At 45.2% G+C, this 19129-nt stretch overlaps 1 long non-coding RNA gene across 1 annotated transcript in view; it reads right to left on the bottom strand.

The window, feature by feature from the left end:
- Positions 1-12727, bottom strand: part of LOC125166849 (uncharacterized) — a 51038-nt gene extending 38311 nt beyond the window's left edge. The window contains exons 1-2 of the long non-coding RNA XR_007152561.1: positions 12602-12727; positions 7375-7510 (exon numbers count right to left, since the gene is read on the bottom strand). This is a non-coding gene — a long non-coding RNA (uncharacterized LOC125166849). The remainder of the gene's footprint in view (positions 1-7374; positions 7511-12601) is intronic.
- Positions 12728-19129: the final 6402 nt, after the last annotated feature.

Raw genomic sequence — 19129 nt, 5'->3', positions numbered from 1 at the left:
TCCTATCTCTGATCTCTTCTCTTAAAGGCCCTTTTATCCTTCCTAATAGTCATTTGTTTTCGCATTAGTACCTTTCTCCTATTAAAATGGTACCTAAGCCCCAAATTGTAACCGCCATCTTGAATCACATTCTTCTGTGAGGGCCCACTTAGGTATGTGAATAAAGATCTGTGTTTGTGCTTATTATTCTGTCTTTTGTCAATTTAATTTGCAGGCCCCCAAATCAAGAAACTAAGAGGCTAGAGGAACAGTTTTTTCTCCATGACATGATAAATCACGGAAAGGACGGAGGCAGAAAAATCACTACCTGTGATGAAAGATACTAGTACCTATTGACTCACTAAAGTCAAAGTTAAGAAACTTTTACTGAAAACAGTAAATGCGTGATATTCCAATGGGATATATTCCCAGATCTTCATGAATCCCCAGATATAATTCTCCATGAAACTCCTACTGTCTGCTTAAGAACCAAATCCCTTTGACCTCTTCACTCCTCAGTAGCATTAACATTTCTTTCTAGAGGCTTTAAAAAAAACTAATAGACTTTATCTTTTAGATTTACAGAAAAATTGAACAAATGGTACAAGGAGTTTCATAAAACCCCCACCCCCACCCCACCCCACACACAGTCTCCCCTGTTATTAACATCTTGCATTAGTGTGGTCCATTTGTTACAATTAATGAACCAAGATCGATACATTCTTATTAACAAAAGTCCTTCTTTTTCCCCCAGATTTCCTTACTTTTCACCAAATGCCCTTATTCTGTTATAGGATTCCCATCGAGGGAACCATATCACATTTTGTTTCCACATCTCCTTAGGCTTCTCTTGGTTGTGACAATTTCTCAGACTTACCTTGTTTTTGATGACCTTGATAGTTTTGAAGAAGACTGGTCAGGTATTTTGCAAGACATCCTTCCATTGAAATCTGTTTTTCTCCAGATTAGACTCAAATTATGAGTTCTGAAGAAGAAGGTGTCAGAGGTGAAGTGCCATTTTCGTCATATCATGTCATGGTACGTACTCTCGACAGGACTTGTCACTAAATGTGTTAACCTTGATCACCAAGGGAAGGTGGTAATTGTCAAGTTTCTCCACTTTAAAGTTAGTCTTTGTTTCCTCTTTTCTTTACTGTGTTCTTTGGAAGGAAGTCACTATGTCCAGCCACGTAAGGAAGTTATGAGTTACATAAAACAACTGCTCCCGGAGAGCAGAATATTTACAAGAATTATTTGGAATTTTCTTCACAGGAGACGTGTCCCTTCTCCCCTGTTCATTGATTTATTTAGTCATTTATTTATATCCATATGGACTCATGGGCATTTATTTTATACTTTGGATTATGATCCAACACTACTTTATTTATGTTGTGACTCAAACTGTTGCAACTTTGGCCAAGGAGCTCTTTCAGCTGGTTCCTGTGTCCCTTTGACATACTCTGTATGTTGTGGTAGGGCTTAGGTTTCCATGTTTGCTCTGGTTTTGTACGTCTTTACTTACTGGTACTATGAGATGCTCCTAATTCATCTTGCATATTTTCTGCCCCGGCCCTAGGATCAGCCATTTCTCCAAGGAGCTCAAGGCCATTGTTCACAAAGAAATTGAGTTTCTGGGGCGCCTGGGTGGCTCATTCAGTTAAGCAACCAACTCTTGGTCTTGGCTCAGATCATGATCTCACAGTTTCGTGGGTTCGAGTCCCATGTCGGGCTCCATGCTGACGGCACGGAACCTGCTTGGGATTCTCTCTCTCTCCCTTTCTCTCTTCCCCTCCCCCACTCACACTGTCTCTGTCTCTCTCAAAATAAATAAATAAACTTAAAAAAAAAAAAAAAGGGCGCCTGGGTGGCTCAGTCAGTTGAGCATCCAACTTCGGCTCTGGTCATGATCTCACAGTTCATGGTCAAACACGCGTGCTTTCTCTCTCTCTCTCTCTCTCTCTCTCTCTCTCTCTCTTTCTTTCTCTCTCTCAAATATAAATAAACATTAAAAAAAATTTTTTTTAAGAGATCGAGTTTCTATCACAGGACAAAAGAGTTCAAGTGTAGACAAGACTAGCAGAGAGCCAGCTGGATGGAGAGGCCAATGAAAGCAGGGTGCTTGACCTGCTGGGCACCCTTCTTAGGACTGCTTCTTGCCGCCCATATCTCCCCTAACCCCCAGCCTGGTTACAAGTATGAGTCAAGTTCATGCCTCAATTTTTATCTTAAAATATTTTATGATTTTTCTGATTAATGCACTGACACAGGATTATTTTAAAATTTTGTGCCCCAGTAAAATTACAACATATGCTACATGTCACGGTCTTTCTAAAATTGTTTGGAAATAACAAAAACCAGTTAATTTCAGAGATACGGAACAAATCACACGATGCCAGCTGTTCTAACCTGCTTCTGTGTTCTCTAACCTGCTGTGAGTCAACGTTTTTGTCCGCGGCCTTGAGGACAGCACTGTGTCACTTCTTCCAATCAGCTGTTCAGGCTACATCACCCATATTTTCCTTCACTCATTTATCCCGTCTCCAAGTTCAAAGCCACTTTCCCAATCGATGGGTTTTAAACTTTTTTAGTAGGGAGCCCATTTTTCATATGAAATCATCATACAGAGAATTTTAACACTGATCAAAGTGGCGTTTTATTAATAGACATGTCTTATAAACTCAAATTAATGATATTTACCTGGAATAGAATCAGTAAGAACAACGGTGCTTGGGTGCATGTAAAATTTTTAAATGGGGACCTAAGGAAAACCGTGGTAAATCTATCATCCACTTTGTTTCTGTATTTCATGTTAGTGCAAAATGTCAAGAAAATTTTGGTTAACAAAAATCTGATTAAAGAGAGACACCATGGGGCACCTGGGTGGCTCAGTCAGTTAAGCGTCCGACTTTGGCTCAGGTCATGATCTCGCGGTCCATGAGTTGGAGCCCCGTGTCGGGCTCTGTGCTGACAGCTCAGAGTCTGGAGCCTGCTTCGGATTCTGTGTCTCCCTCTCTCTCTGACCCTCCCCCATTCATGCTCTGTCTTTCTCTTCAATTTTCTGATATTTGGCATTGTGCACATAGTTTTACAGCAGGTATTTTTTAAGAGCTTAGGCTATTTTTAAGTGTTACAAACATTTATGGAACCCCTTAAGTGCCATCCCAGAGTATAAAGTTGGTGAGGGGCACCTAGCTGGCTCTGTGGATAGAGCATATGACTCTCCTTGTTTTGTTTTTTTGCTTTGTTTTTGTTTTTGTTTTTGTTTTTGTTTTTGAGAGAGAGAGACAAAGAGAGCGAGAGCTCACAGTAGAGGGGCAGGGGGAGAGAGAGAGAATCCTAAGCAGGCTCCTCACCCAGAGGGGAATCTGACATGGGGCTTGATCCCAAGACCCTAAGATCACGACCTGAGCTGAAATCAAGAGTCAGATGCCAGGGACTAAGCCACCCAGGCACTCCAGAGTATGCAACTCTCAATCTTGGGGTTGTGAGTTCAAGCCCCATGTTGGGCATAGAGATTACTTTAAAAAAAAAAAAAAAAAGTTAGGGCACCTGTGCGGCTCAGTCAATTAAGCATCCGACTTCAGCTCAGGTCATGATCTTGCAGTTCATGGGTTGAAGCCCCACATCCGGCTTTCTGCCGATAGCTCGGAGCCTGGAGCCTTCTTTGGATTCTGTCTCTCCCTCTCTCTTTGCCCCTCCCCCCACTCACATTCTGTCTCACTCTTTCAAAATAAATAAAAATTAAAAAACAAAATTTATGAAACATTTGTAGAGCCTGGGCAGTTGTATTTTCTGTAAGTCCCTCTCCCTCCAGATAAGTGACTTATTTAACTATATTATTATTAATTCTCCTGACTTGCCATTATAGAGCCCGTTTCCTCTGGGCTCTATTAGGGAACAGAATTCTTGCTGAGGAGTTAATGGCTGATGTCCAACTCTTGGCTTCCTAATTACGTACGTGTTTTAATAAAGGCCCTTGAATTTTTAAAGAAAGCCTAATGGAAGAATTTTAAACAGGAGGGCACGTAGTAGGAGGCATTTTTCAGAAGACAGGCTTTCCTCCGGTTTGAGAGTATACAAAGCCAGTAATATTATAATAACACAAATAATTAAGAAATACAGTGCTTACTGTGATACAGGCACTGCTCTAAATTGGTAGTGTTTTGCATGTACTAACTCAATTTAATCATCATTAACAAACCTATGAGGTAGACACCCATTGTCATCCACATTTCACAGTTAAGGAAATGGAGGCCCAGAGAGGTTGAGAGACTTTTCCCAGATGGCACAGCTTATAACCGGCAAAGCTGGGATTTAAACCTCGCCACTCTGGCTCCAAAGTCCGCGCTCTTAAGCAACATAGTGCCCCTGGGTACCATGATTCCTGTAGTCTGTGGACCCACATCATACTTTTCATGAATTTATTTTGTAAACATAACTCTTCATAGAGTGTCTGTTTGCAGCCAGGTTCAAGCTCGGACAGACGCAGAGGGGTTCATTGCTGCAGCGCTCCAGACGCGCCCAAAGCCCTCTACCCCTCCTTCCCCGGCAACCTCACACCTCCTGTCTGCATCTCACAGACACCAGCCACAGTAGCCTATGGACCCTTATGCATCACACTCCTTGGCCCTCCTGCCTCTAGGTGTTTCCTCAAGTTGCCACTCACAAGCCTTTCCTCTCCTAAGACTCTGGTGAAATTCTTCTAGGAGGCTCAGCCCCAATCCTATCTTCTCCACAAAGCTTCCAGAGCCCCCGAACGAAATTTACCTCTCCTTCCCTTGTATTTATGTATACTCTCTCTGTTCTTTTCTTATAGCAGCTCTCATGGATAGTAAGCTTCTTAAGAGAACCTAAAGTATATCCTTCATCTTCTATGCCCCCAGAACCAATAATTAATGTATAAATTATAGACAGCATATATAGAATATATTTATCATTATATTTGTAGGTGCATATATTATCATACTCAAGCATATATAAAATATAGCACTTTAATATAATGAGTTCTCTAGAAATGTCTGTTGAAATGCATAAACGACATAGACGGGGTGCCCACTGGGAACCTAACTAAATCATTGAGGAAATGCAGTTCTTGTTTTCTGGCAGCTCGGGGTCTAATTGTAGAGACACCAGACAAAAGAACAACCACAAATCGTGCTGATAGGTAGCGGGGAGATGGGGTGGAAACACAGGAACTAGACATCCCAAGAGCCGAAAGGCAGTCCTGGCCTCAACACGACCTAGGTGAACTTGGACAAGTGGTTTTGCTCTTCTGAGCCTAGGTCCCAACCTCAGTAAAAGTTGGATCGGTGGTGTTAACGTTCCTTCAGTTCTCACAGCCATAGGGAGTCCGTGGGCGGATTGGAGATCGCCGAGAACACTCTTGAAGGAGTGCATCGCAAGAGCGACATGGCAAGCCGGAATGAGGGGCACCTGGGTAGCTCAGTCGGCTGAGCCTCTGACTGTCCCAGGGCATGGTCTCATGGTTCATGGGTTTGAGCCCCATATCGGGCTCCATTCTGACTGTGTGGAGCCTGCTTGGGATTCTCTCTCCTTCTCTGCCCCTCCCCCATTTTCACCCTTTCTCTCTCTCTAAAAAAAATAAAAAAGAACTCATGGAATGAGGGGGCCTCTCTCTCCACCATCGAGAAGAAATCGATCACAATAAATAATGAAATCAATAAAATTCAGAAGAAGGGGCACCTGGGTGGCTCAGTTGGTTAAGCACCTGACTCTTGATTTCAGCTCAGGTCATGATCTCATGGTTCATGGGATTGAGCCCCGTGTCAGGCTCTACGCAGAGAGCACAGAGCCTGCTTGGAATTCCCTCTCTCTCTCTCTCTCTCTCTCTCTCTCTGCCCCTCGCTTGCTCAGACTCTCTCTCTCAAACATAAATACATAAAACGTTTTTTTAAGGTGAAATTTAAAAAGCATACAAATAGGGGCGCCTGAGTGGCCCAGTCGGTTGAGCATCTGACTTCGGCTCAGGTCATGATCTCAGAGTTCGAGAGTTCGAGCCCCGCGTTGGGCTCTGTGCTGACAGAGCCTGCTTCAGATTCTGTGTCTCCCTCCGTCTGCCCCTTCCCCACTCATGCTCTGTCTCTCCCTGCCTCTCACAAATGAATAAACGTTAAACAAAAATTTTATAAAAAAATAAAATAAAATAAAATAAAAAGCATACAAATAAAGAAAAGTAAAATTCAGAAGAGGACTCTTGGGAAAGTATTGACATTACACAGCGTGTTCTCATGACAGACCAAGTCAAGAGGGGAAGGACTGAATGGAGCCCAGAAGGGGAGCGGGGAAGGAAGAAGTGGTTAGGGCTTAGCCATCCGTGAACTTGGCCACAGCCACACCATCATTACGTTGACACGCTCCAGCACGGCACAGGGAGAGCCAAGCCTGCCCCTCACTTAGACGGAAATCTCCCTCAGAGCCATCCAACAATTTCCACTGTCATCCCCTGAATGCTGAGCAATGTTCTAATGACTAGTTTTGCTCTCCGGCTTCTGGTGTAATGAGACGGAGGAACATTTGCCTCCCTTAGCAGCTGGACTGAGACTTCCGTTCAGGGACAGTCCTAGATTTACCAGGAAGAAATCCTTTGATCAACCCCATGGGCTGAGAGACAAAATCCCAAGCAATAAGTGATAATACTGATCTGCCTTCTAAGGAGGCTGGGTCCTGACCACCTTAGATGTTTATTTTGTGACCATTTGGATGAGTTTAGGTCCCTAACCTTGACCCCAAGTTTGGTCACAACTGAATTGCTCTACATGATAAGAATGGCAAGAATTTGAAAAGTACAGGAAAATCAGGGTGAGAGGGTGAGAAAAGCAGCCAAGGTTGTCAAAGAGACTTTGGAGAGAGACTGGCTGGCTCAGTGGGTGGAGCATGGGACCCTTGATCTCGAGGCTGTGAGTTCAAACCCCATGTTGGGTATAGAGATTACTTACAAAATGTTTTTTAATCTTAAAAAAAAAAAGAAGAAGAAGAAAGTATCTTTGGAGAAACAGAATATTTCATGGGAATTTCAAGTTGTTGGCTGTGGAGTATATGTTTTGTCTCCTTGTCTCACCGGCGGATTATTCAAGAACAACATTGCTGTTGTTTTGAAGAATCCCGAGGAGGGTCTAAGCTCTGCACACAACTCAGTGCAGAGATGGTATATAGAGTCGTACAATCCAGAGCAGAGGGGCCCAGTGGACCAAGAGGGGCCGGTTTCACCGGGAGGAGGCCAAGGCAGGAAACCCTGGGTAGTCCTGGAAAGTATAGGCCCATCGTAAAGTAGCGCCTCGGCTGTCTGTGACCTTGCTGGGAGTTAGATTAGTTTCCATCAGCCCTTCAGAGAAGGAGCACCCCAGTGACGTCACGAAACAAGGTTGAGGAACTTACCCAGCTGGGGACCAGAGAAAGTCAACAGCTTTGCCATTCTCGGTGCAATGCAGTGTTACTCGGGATCACCCCCAAAGACTCCAGGGACCCACAGGCTTGTCAACGGATGCCACACTCAGACCTCCTCAGTCGTGACCTTGGAAAATCGAAGCATAGAGGGGAGACTGTCACTGACCTCCACGAGAATTCAAAACTTTTATGTTCCCCCAAGCACAATTGTTCTCTTAAACAGCTGCATCTTTCGTTTTTAATTTTTTTTTATGTTTATTTATTTTTGAGAGAGAGAGACAGAGTGTGAGCAGGCGAGGGACAGAGAGAGAGGGAGACACAGAATCCGAAGTGGGCTCCAGGCTCCGAGCTGTCAGCGCAGAGCCTGACGCGGGGCTCGAACTCACAGACCATGAGATCATGACCTGAGCCGAAGTCAGACGCTTCACCGCCTGAGCCATCCAGGCGCCCCTGCTCTCTCGCTCTGCCTGTAGACAAGAACATCAAAGAAAGGACGGCAGAGAGAAAGATCTGGAAAGCCCCCACCTACGCACGCTCACCTCCTGTCCTACCTAAACTACTATTTACTTTAAGAGATTAAATAACACGGCACGCAGGAGGGAGAGGAGGCCAAGAGAAGACTACAGACACTGGAAACCACGGAAGATTTACGCATCTGGCTTTGTGCTTCCCTTTGGTGACGGAAGACGGCCCCAGCTCAGGCTGGCAGCAACGGCCGCTATGAAGAGAGAAGCCAACTTCGAGGAAGCGCAACAGGAAAGAGGAAGGGAAAACATAAATCAGACCGTCCCCAGTGAGGATCGGATACTGCCTTCCTGAGCAGGCGTGCACCCCCTACCCCAAAGCCGGCAACCAGTCTTAAGTGCAAGTCGAGTTAACGGAGACCAGGTGTTTCAAGGTCCTCCCGTGATGGCTGGCAAGACCATCAGTGGGGAGTAAGAGTGTCGGGCTGCCCTTGGCCATAAACAGGGCCTCCTAGAAATGTCCTCAGGAACACAGGGCAACACTTTTTCAAAGTAAAACCTCGGCATCTTATAAAAACCCATCCCCTTTATGAGCAGGGTCTCCGATCGGCCGAGATGAGGCCACAAACTAAGGTTCTTCAAAGTTGGCTCCCAAGAAAGGCGGAGAGGGTACCGTGAAAAGTCGCAGCGAATCACAGCTGTTCACAGGATTCAGCTAAGGTACCACGAGGCCTCCCAGGGACCTAGTCTGGGAACTGGAAAGTAGAACTGTGTTTTCTCAGCCGCTCTTTCTTTCTAGTTCTCTCTCTTTCCATTCTGCTCTCCTGTATTCTTTTTTTTTTTTTTTTTTAAGTTTATTTGTTTGTTTGTTTCTTTGAGTAATCTCCACCTCCAGTGTGGGGCTTGAACTCCTGACCCTGAAATCAAGAGTCACATGCTCGGGGCGCCTGGGTGGCTCAGTGGTTTAAACGTCCAACTTCAGCTCAGGTCACCATCTCATGGTTTGTGGGTTCGAGCCCTGCGTCGGGCTCACCGCTGACAGCTCAGAACCCGGAGCCTGCTTCGGATTCTGTGTTTCCCTCTCTCTCTGCCCCTCCGCTATTCGCGCTCTATCTCTGTCTCAAAAAATGAATAAATATTTAAAAAATAAGAAAAAAAAAAGAGAGAGAGAGACATATGTTCTACCGACTGAGCCAGCCAGGTGCCCCACGACTCTCCTGCTTTCTCTCTAAACAAGTCTTCACCACCTGCTCATCAGAGCCCTAACCCAGAATGCCAACCCCAGCCTGCACCTCCACAAACAACCCTGGGTCCCACAGCCCACTGAAACACCTCGGCACCAAGTTCCAGGAAACGGCCTGACTGTGGCTTAGTTCCTTCATTTGGACTAAGCCATGTCAGTCACAGGTGGCGGGCGGGATCTTCCAGTCAGGTGTCCTCCTAGGATGCAATCGGCAGAGGCCTCCTCCACCCCAGGGGTCCCAGCAAGGGAAGGCCTCGGAGGAGGGTGAAAGCAAGCCCCTTGGGGTTTTTTGTGGCTGTTGTTTTCATTGTATTTAAATCCAAGTTAGTTAACATGGGCATAATAATGGTTTTAGGAGTAGAATTTAGCGATTCATCACTTAGCTACAACACCCGGTGCTCATCCCCACAAGCGCCCTCCTTAACACCCATCACCCATTTAGCCCCTCTCCCCCATCAAACACTCCGCCCCCCCAGCAACTCTCAGTTTGTTCTCTGTATTTAAGCCCCTTGTTTTTATTAACTTCACCACTTCCCTACGTATAAAATCAGGGTGATGATATCTGGTCATTAGTTACCAGCCTCACTGGCGGGACTGAGGACACAGGGTTGGGTTAGGGTGGGTTGGGTTTTTGAAGATCCTTTGTAATTTCAAGTCCTAGGACACGAAACTGAGACCCAGGGCCCAAGCTCGCCCGGCAAGAAGCAAGGACACATCCTGTAAGAGGAGGAATCTCCGATCTCCTGGGAAAACACTTCTAGACTGAGGGCCAGACTGCTGTGGGGAACTGAAAGACACAACGTGTCACACACCAGGGACAGAGAGGCCCAGAGAAGTGTTTCTCCGTGAAGGTGCTCCTGGCAGACCATTTGTTAAGGGATGGGACACCCCGTGCGGCCTTGGGAATGCCCGTAGAGCCCCTGGCGCTGTGACTATGACAACAACAGTAAACAACCACACATCAGAACCATCCCCCACATATGGCTGAATGCCCCCTGGGCGGGGGCACCACCCCTGGAAGAAACCTGGAACCAGATGCCAGCAGGGTAACACTTCTAGTCTCAGAATAGCTGTGCTCTGGGAAAAAGAAGAGAAGGGACGGCCATACGTACATCAAAAAGAGCTTAGGTTTGACCTGAGTGCAAACCTTTTGGGAGCCAGTTGTAAAAGAGTATAGCAAATTGCCAAGGAATGGCTACAGACTTTTTGGAGTTATGAGGGAGGGGGTGTGTATGTCCTTAATAAAAGAGACAACTATTTTCTTAAATGTTTTTTTAATGTTTATTTGTTTTTGAGAGAGAGAGAGACAGACAGACAGAGTGTGAGCAGGGAAGGGGCAGAGAGAGAGGGAGACACAGAATGCAAAGCGGGCTCCAGGCTCCGAGCTGTCAGCCCAGAGCCCGACGCGCGGGGCTCGAACCCACAAACCGCCAGATCACGTCTGACGCTTCACCAACTGAGCCACCCAGGCGCCCAGAAGACAACCATTTTCTTAAAACAGCTTAAGCACAACCGAACTCAGACAGAAGAAAAGAAAAGGCTGCTTGGGCTTTAGGATTCTACCTGGAAAATTGGTAGCGAGGAGGCTGAGGGACTAGAATTAATGTCCCATATTCGGTTAAAAGACACGTAATAATATCATTAGCGACAGACACAATTACACACTCTAATGAGGCACTGTCGCATGTTAATAGTAGTTATGGTCACTTTCAAATAATTAACAGTAATACACAGACAATACATCATGACAGCGCGCAAACACAGGCATGTAAGGTTGCTAACATCTTGCTTCTATGAATCTCACGCGCCGAGCCAGCTTTGCCCCAAGGTTCCCTGGCTTCCTATTGATTTTTTTCCACAAAGGCCAAGCCACAATGCCCTTTCCGTGAGCATCACCAGTAGCCGCCTACATTTCCCCCAGAAACCTGGTCAGTTGGATTTTCCACAGCCACGAGGAGGAATTAATACAGGAACCAAACAGGTCTTGTCCTGCCGGCCCACCCACTCCATCCTGACCTGACACTAATCAACTCATCGTGTTTAAAAATAAATTTGATTGTATCAGGAAAGAGAAGCTGCCGCTTTCAGAACAGAAACTCCAAGGGCATGCCCTCTTTCTCTAGGGGGTTGGCCGCGGTGTGTATTTTTTTCCTCCTGATTCCCAGTCCCCAAAAACGTGGGTGGTAGGACCAAGTGCCTTGGCGTCAGCCAAGTGCGTTTTCTTCCTAATCCCTTCGTCGGCCAGTTTGTAAATTGGGGCAAATACGTCAGTTTCTCAAGGATTCCGTGGCACAGTACAACGGGCAGAACAGAACCTTCCTCCCTACCCTGTGAGGTGGTGAGGAGGTCAAAAGACCCTCTGTCTGAGGCCACCCCGAAGGTGAGGCTGCTTCCTGGGTTTGAGGAAGTTTGGGATCTCGGGGACAATATGGGGATTCTGACCTCCGTCCTCACGCTTCCCAAGAACTCATTACATGCGCTCAGTCGGGGCTGGGGGAACACAGCGCGGCTCGCGTACGCAGTGAGGGGGGACCAGGATATGCCCGCCCCACGATATACCAAAATACATATCTCCTTGGCATATGGGTTATTTTGAGTTAAAGAGCTCAGGAAAAGCTATTACAAACAGGACACCGTTTTCCTTTTGTAAAAGACATTTATATTTATTATGGAAAGGAAACAGGAGACTCAACAACGCTTAACCAATGGTGAAAGAAGGCAAGTATTTAAATCGTCACAACAGGGGCGCCCGTCTGGCTCAGTGGAGGGTGTGACTCATGATCTTGGGGAGGCGGTTGTGAGTTCAAGCCCCACTTTGAGCATAGAGCTTGCTTTAAATCAATCAATCAATCAATCAATCAACAAGGGGCACCCGGGTGGCTCAGTGGGTTAAGTGTCTGGCTGTGGCTCCCGTCGTAATCTCGCAGTTCGTGAGTTAGAGTCCCACGTTGGGGTCTCTGCTGTCAGCACAGAATCTGCTTCAGATCCTCTGTCTCCCGCTCTCTCTGCCCCTCCCCTGCTCTCTCTTTCTCTCTCTCTCTCTCTCTCTCTCAAAAAGAAATATTTGAACAAATAAATAAGTGGGGCATCTGGGTGGCTCAGACGGCTGAGCGTCTGACTTCAGCTCGGGTCATGATCTCACCCCTCGAGCTGACAGCTCAGAGCCTGGAGCCTGCTTTGGATTCTGTGTTTCCCTCTCTCCCTGTCCCTCCCCCAGTAGCGGTCTGCTCTCAAAAATAAACAAACCTTACTAAACAACCTTTGTTTACCATACTTTTCCTGGGCACATTCCCATAACTTGATTCTCCCACCCACTTAACTTTGTTTTAGCCCAGGATGGTATAGAAACCCACATTCTAACCACCCCTCTGGGTTACTCATCTCTGGGTGCTCCCACATATACACGCAGCATGCATATGTCAATAAACTTCCGGTTTTCTCTTCTTAATCTGTCTTTGGCCAGTCTCATTTACGGGGCCCGGCTGGAGAATTTCTAGAAACTACTACCAACCTGAAGCACTCCACCTGATTCAGTTTCGGGTGTTGGGTCTGATCATTCAAGGAATCCCAGAAAAATCTCAGCACTTGGCACCACTGGGATATTACTTGTTCTGAGTCACTCATCTGGATGCCCAGACTGTCGGGGGCTAGAAAAGGAATCCAGATTTCTTATTTTAGAGATAATAAACCTGAGGCCCAGATTAGTGAAGAATCTCATTCCTCAACTAAGAAAGCTTTCCACTGAAAATGACCTCTTTTAAAAATCCTCAAATGTGTATGTGATACTTGAATGCTGAATGATACCACAAGACAGATGAGCATTGATTTAAATGCTGCTATCTGACAGACCCGGCCCTCAATCATACCCTGATGTCTTGGGAGAGTCCCTCCTTTAGAAAAGGACTTGGGGCTAGCAGGAGCAGAATTTATAGCTGAACCGGCTCTGCACTGGAACTGCCTTTCCCCAGTGGCTAGGGTGCCGGGTCTCCAACTGGAGCCCACAGCACTATCACCCCACGAGTTTGCTGCACCCACGCTAGACTTTCTAGCTGAATAGGTCTGAGTGGGAAGCAAGAATTTGCACTTCTCACAACAGTTCCTGCCGATGCTAATGTTCATGCTGAAGGTGCAGATTGGAAGGGAGCAGGCGCCATATTTTGAGAGGTCTGTGCTAAGACAAAGATGGCCCGTGCGCATTTAATTTCTACAATTCTTAAGAAAACTGGTAATGACTTTCACGAGCCTTTTCTGTGGTGCTATCAGCCGAATTGTACCCCACCCCCCAAGTTCACAGGTTGAAGTTTTAATCCCTGGCACCTTAGAATGTGACTCTATTTGGAAATAGGGTTTTTAAAGAGGCAGTTGAGTCAGGGGCGCCTGGGTGGCTCAGTCGGTTGAGCGTCCGACGTCGGCTCAGGTCATGATCTCACAGCTCGTGGGTTCGAGCCCCGCGTCGGACTCTGTGCTGACAGCTCAGAGCCTGAAGCCCACTTCGGATTCTGTGTCTCCCTCTCTCTCTGCCCCTAACCCGTTCGCATTCTGTCTCATCCTCATCACCATCACCCTGATCACCATCACCATCAACATCACTATCATCACCATCAGCAGCAGCATCCACCATCATCATCACCACATCATCATCACCATCATCCTCATCACCATCACCCTGATCACCATCACCATCAACATCACATCATCACCATCATCATCACCATCCACCATCACCATCACCCTCATCACCATCAACATCACTATCATCATCATCACCATCATCATCACATCATCACCATCCACCATCATCATCACCATCACCATCACCATCATCCTGATCACCATCAACATCAACATCACTATCATCACCATCACCATCATCACCATCATCATCCTCATCACCACCACCATCATCATCATCACCATCCACCACCACCATCATCATCACCATCCACCATCATCACCGTCACATCATCATCACCATCATCATCATCCACCATCATCATCACCATCATCATCCTCCTCATCACCATCACCATCAACATCACTATCATCACCATCATCCTGATCACCATCACCATCATCCTGATCACCATCACCATCAACATCACTATCATCACCATCATCATCACCATCCACCATCATCATCACCATCACCATCAACATCACCATCATCCTCATCACCATCACCATCATCCTGATCACCATCACCATCAACATCACTATCATCACCATCATCATCACCATCCACCATCATCATCATCACCACATCATCATCACCATCATCCTCATCACCATCACCATCAACATCACATCATCACCATCATCATCACATCATCACCGTCCACCATCATCATCATCGTCCTCATCACCATCACCATCACCATCATCCTGATCACCATCAACATCAACATCACTATCATCACCATCATCACCATCCTCATCACCATCACCATCAACATCACTATCATCACCATCATCATCATCACCATCATCGTCATCAACATCACCATCCACCACCAGCATCATCATCATCCTCATCACCATCACCATCATCACCATCACCATCATCGTCATCATCATCACCATCATCATCATCACCATCATCTTTCTGAAGACATTGGAAAGCTATGGAACTCTCCAAAGGCACCAGGATCCAGAGAGAAGGGAGGCTCCCTGAGGTGAGCCAACACTTCGTTTGCTGGTTTCTCAGGCAGTTTTGAGCTGGAGGCTGAGAATCCATGCAGAGGTTGTGACTGTAGGGAGGGCTAGTGAACAGGAAAATAAACCAGTAGAAAACACCTAGACTCATGTTGAGGGAGCAAAATGGACAAAGAACACAGAAGAAAGAAAGCCTAAGAGACACATGGGACATTTGTCTCATAAAAAGACTTCACCATCCAAAAGTTAAAAGAGATGTGATTGGAATCCCAAGAAGGAGGAGAATGGGGCAAAAGCAATAGATGGAGAACCCTCCAAAACTACCAATGGGCATCAAGCCACAGAACCCAAAAAGGAAAAAAACAGAAACATCACTGGGGGCATAGCTGTCTCGGTCAGTAGAGCACACAACTCTTGATCTCAGAGTTGTGAGTTTGAGCCCCATGTTGGTTACAGAGATTACTTAAAAATAAAACCTTTTAAAAAATAAAATAAAATACATTAAAAAAAAAAAAAAAACAGAAACGTTACAAATCCCAACCAGAATAAATACAAAGAAAATAGTGAAAAGCTGTCCAAGTTTTAAATCATATTACTTCCTAATCACACATACAGATTGGGGAAAAAGGAAATGGTTTGTTCCAATGAGAGCAAAGAAAGAGCGACAGCCCCCAAGAGAAAGGTATCCACAACCAGTGGAGAAACATGCTAATACCGAGTTAATCTTTGTAAATATTAATTCAGTTTTACTGGTAAATAGTTGTAAATATTAATTAGTGTTACTAACATGTTTGCAATAGTACCTAGCACATAGTAAGAGGTATAGGAGTCTTCTATCAAGGGCTCCTGGGTGGCTCACTCGGTAAAGCATCTGACCTTGGCTCAGGTCATGATCTTGCAGTTCGTGAGTTTGAGCCCTGCACTGGGTGAACTCAAACCCCTCTTCTCTCTCTCTCCTTCTCTCCCTCTCTCTCTGCTCCTCCCTGCCTCATGCTTTTTCTCTCTCTCCTCTCTCTCAAAATAAATAAACTTTTTTTAAAAAAAATCCTCAATTACTTAAAAAAAAAAAAATACATAGAACAATGAAACACTGAATGTAGAAGCACTTTTAGGCAACAGGCTTGAGCAACTGGAAACCTGATCAAGACCAAAGGGTCCACGGCTACCACTGAGCTGAATACCAACAGGCGATGCAAAGAGGCTTATTAAGTAACCCCCCTCTAAATAGCCCTACTAACCCATGGGCTACTTACAGCCAGGCAGAGTTACCGAGAATTTTCTGTTATGAAAATTCCAGATCTCATACCTCCTGACTCCGCCCTATAACTGTGGCCCCTCAACACCACCTAGGAACAGACAAGTCCCCTCTGCTGTCCTGCCCACAGCTCCCTGGAGGTATATTCAATATACTTCGTCTCTTTTGTTCTGCCTTGGGTCAATTTTTCCACCACCCGTGCTGCTGGCCTGCGCCCAATCAGAGCACCCCACATCTGGTGGCCCTCTCAATCCAGTCAGAACACCCACAGTGAATACCAGGTATGTTTAGGGCAACCTGCTTCAAACCTCAGTTAGAGAAATACCAAGAGAAGTTATTGTATCAAAACAAGGATTGAAAAAACCAATTAAAGAATCTGCAATTTTCTAAAGCAAGGGTTCTTCATCTGGGGTTCTTGAACCCCTCAAGGGGCCCATAGATAGAATTCAGAGGATTTGAAAATGGGGTGGGGTGGATTTTATTCTTATTTTCACCAGCCTCTAACTGCAATTTAGCACTTTCTTCTATTCTGAATGTAAGCAATAGACCGTGATATTATGAGCGGTAGCTTTGCCACCAATAAAAACCACATATCACATACCATTGTTTTAGAGATCACAAAACACTGTTTATACACATCACTACTTTGAAATCATGGCATCATATCTGCCACCGGATCTTTTTTGTTGTTGTTGTTTTTATTTTAATTCTAGTTAGTTAACTTACAGTGTTATATTAGTTTCAGGTGCACGATATAATGATTCAACACTTCCAACACAATACCCACTGCTCATCATGACAAGTGCACTCCTTAATCCCCATCAACTGGGGCGCCTGGCTGGCTCAGTCAGAAAGCATGCAACTCTTGATCTCGGGGTCATGAGTTCAAGCCCCACGTTGGGTGTAGAGATTACTTTAAAAAGATAAATAAATAAACTTAATCCCCATCACCCATTTCACGCCACCTCCCCGCCACGAGAGCTTGATGCTTGATGCACTAATAGGGAAGCAAATATATTACTCTGTGGTAAACTTGGTTTTTCAAAAGATTCTTATAAACGTACTTTCATTCGCTTCCTCTGTAATTTAATATATTTTATTTTGAGCACTTAAAGACGTTATTGGGAGAAGGGGTGCAAAGGTTTCATTCACTTGGAAAGGATCCATAATTACTATTCTTTTTAATGTTAAGAACCCCTGATCTAAAGGAACATTGGTCAGTGTCTCAAATTCTTAAAATCGATTTCTCAAAGTAATTTAACTTACTGAATGTGAGTCAGGGGAAGAGTTTTAACAACAAATACCATAGAACTGAGAGGGTCAAAAGGTCAAAAATAATGAGGAGTGATTTTACTGATCAATTAGCTGAAAGGATCAAGGTAAGTGTAAAACATTCGTTTTGGGGCTCCTAATTTCTGATTAATCCGTTAAACTGGGTCCCTTGATTTAGGCTTTTAATGCTATTTCCTTCTCTCATTTCCCCTTTCCTATTGTTTGGTGTATCTCTTTGGAAAGCACCAACCAGCCACTGAGACAAGCTTCAGCGATCAAAATCAGTTCTCAACTACGAAAAGTACAGCAAAGAAAATGTAGCCAGTAGCATTTTAATGACTCTGTATGGTAACAGAGGGTAACTGTGAGCATTTCAGGGCGAGCAACATACATAATGGTCAAATCACTATGTTACACACCTGAAACTCACAGGATATTACATGTCAACCATTCTTCAATTAAAAACAAAAACAAGGGGCCCCTAGGTGGCTCAGTCTCAGTCGGTTAAGTGTCCAGCTTCGGCCCAGGTCATGATCTCAGGGTTCATGAGTTCAAGCCCTGCATGGGGCTCTCTGCTGTCAGCACAGAGCCCGGAGCCTGCTTTGGATTCTGTGTCTCCCTTCTCTCTCTGCTCCTTCCCCATTCACTCTCTCAAAAATAATTTAAAAATTAAAAAAAGCAAAAAAAACAAAACAAAATACACAGAAAAACAGTTCTCAACCTACCTTGTCTGGGGACAGTCATGTTGAAGAGTGTTATCTAACCAGTAAGACCCATTGATGGGCCTACGCTGGGCTTTTCCAACGTCTTATCAGTTCAGGATAATCACTCAACCAATTCAAAACAGAGAGCTCATTCACTCTATAGTTGAGTCTTTTCTGCTTTGATCGCCTTCAGTTAGCTTTAGTTTGAGCTCTGAAATACACATGCATGTATAATTTCTAGGCAGAAAAAAAATCCAACTGATCAGAAACAATGTATAAGAAATAGAAAGAAAGCAATACCTTTTCACCACTGTCCCTTTGTGTCAGCTTCTGTCTGAATTAGCAGGTTGTATTAAAATTAAATTTTTCCTCATAAACGAAGATAGGCTCCTTTGCATTCAATAAGACACTAAGTCCTAATTCTCAAGTGCATAGAAAGTGGCAGCTATTTAAGCTATCTATAGGAAGAGATTCAATTGTGACACAAGTAATGAAATACAAGGGAAAAGTAATATTTATTTGAGTTGAAGATTCTACTGTATGTGTTATTATTTGGGGAAGGGGGCAGAACTGGCCTTTATGAACACGTCACCTGATGCCAAGGAAGACAGCCTAAAGCATGGTGAATTATCGGGAAGGCCAGCCAAAAAGCATTCTCCAAGTCACATCCACCCACCCTTCTCTGTTGGTGGCTCTCAAAATTGTCCCCTCTCCATTTCCTCACCATCCCCCTTGGTATGTGCCCATCACCTCACACATGAACTTGAGCATGAGACTCCGACATAGCCTTGCTGCTACCTCCCTCCCCATAGCCATCCTACCCCAGAAGAAGTACCCAGAACAGCACCCAGTATGGCAGGGCCTCTCAGAGGTGGAAAGAAGCTTGGGCTACTTCCATTTTGTTGAAGGTTTCTAATATATTGTGTTTTGAGAGAGAGAGAGAGACAGCACGAACAGGGGAGGGACAGAGAGAGAAATCTTAAGCAGGCTCCATGGCGAGCTCTGGGCTAGATCTCACAAACCCTGAATTCATGACCTGAGCCAAGATCAAGAGTCAGATGCTTCACCGACTGAGCCACGCAGGCACCCCCTTGAGTATATTATCCAAAAGAGGAAGAAGAAGAACAAAAAGGAGACAAGAGAGAAAAGGGGGAGG

The sequence above is a fragment of the Prionailurus viverrinus genome, chromosome B2 (genome assembly GCF_022837055.1).
Source record: "Prionailurus viverrinus isolate Anna chromosome B2, UM_Priviv_1.0, whole genome shotgun sequence".
Taxonomy (NCBI): Eukaryota; Metazoa; Chordata; class Mammalia; order Carnivora; family Felidae; genus Prionailurus; species Prionailurus viverrinus.
The sequence above is the reverse complement of the archived record's forward strand: the minus strand, read 5'-3'. Positions and strand labels throughout refer to the sequence as shown.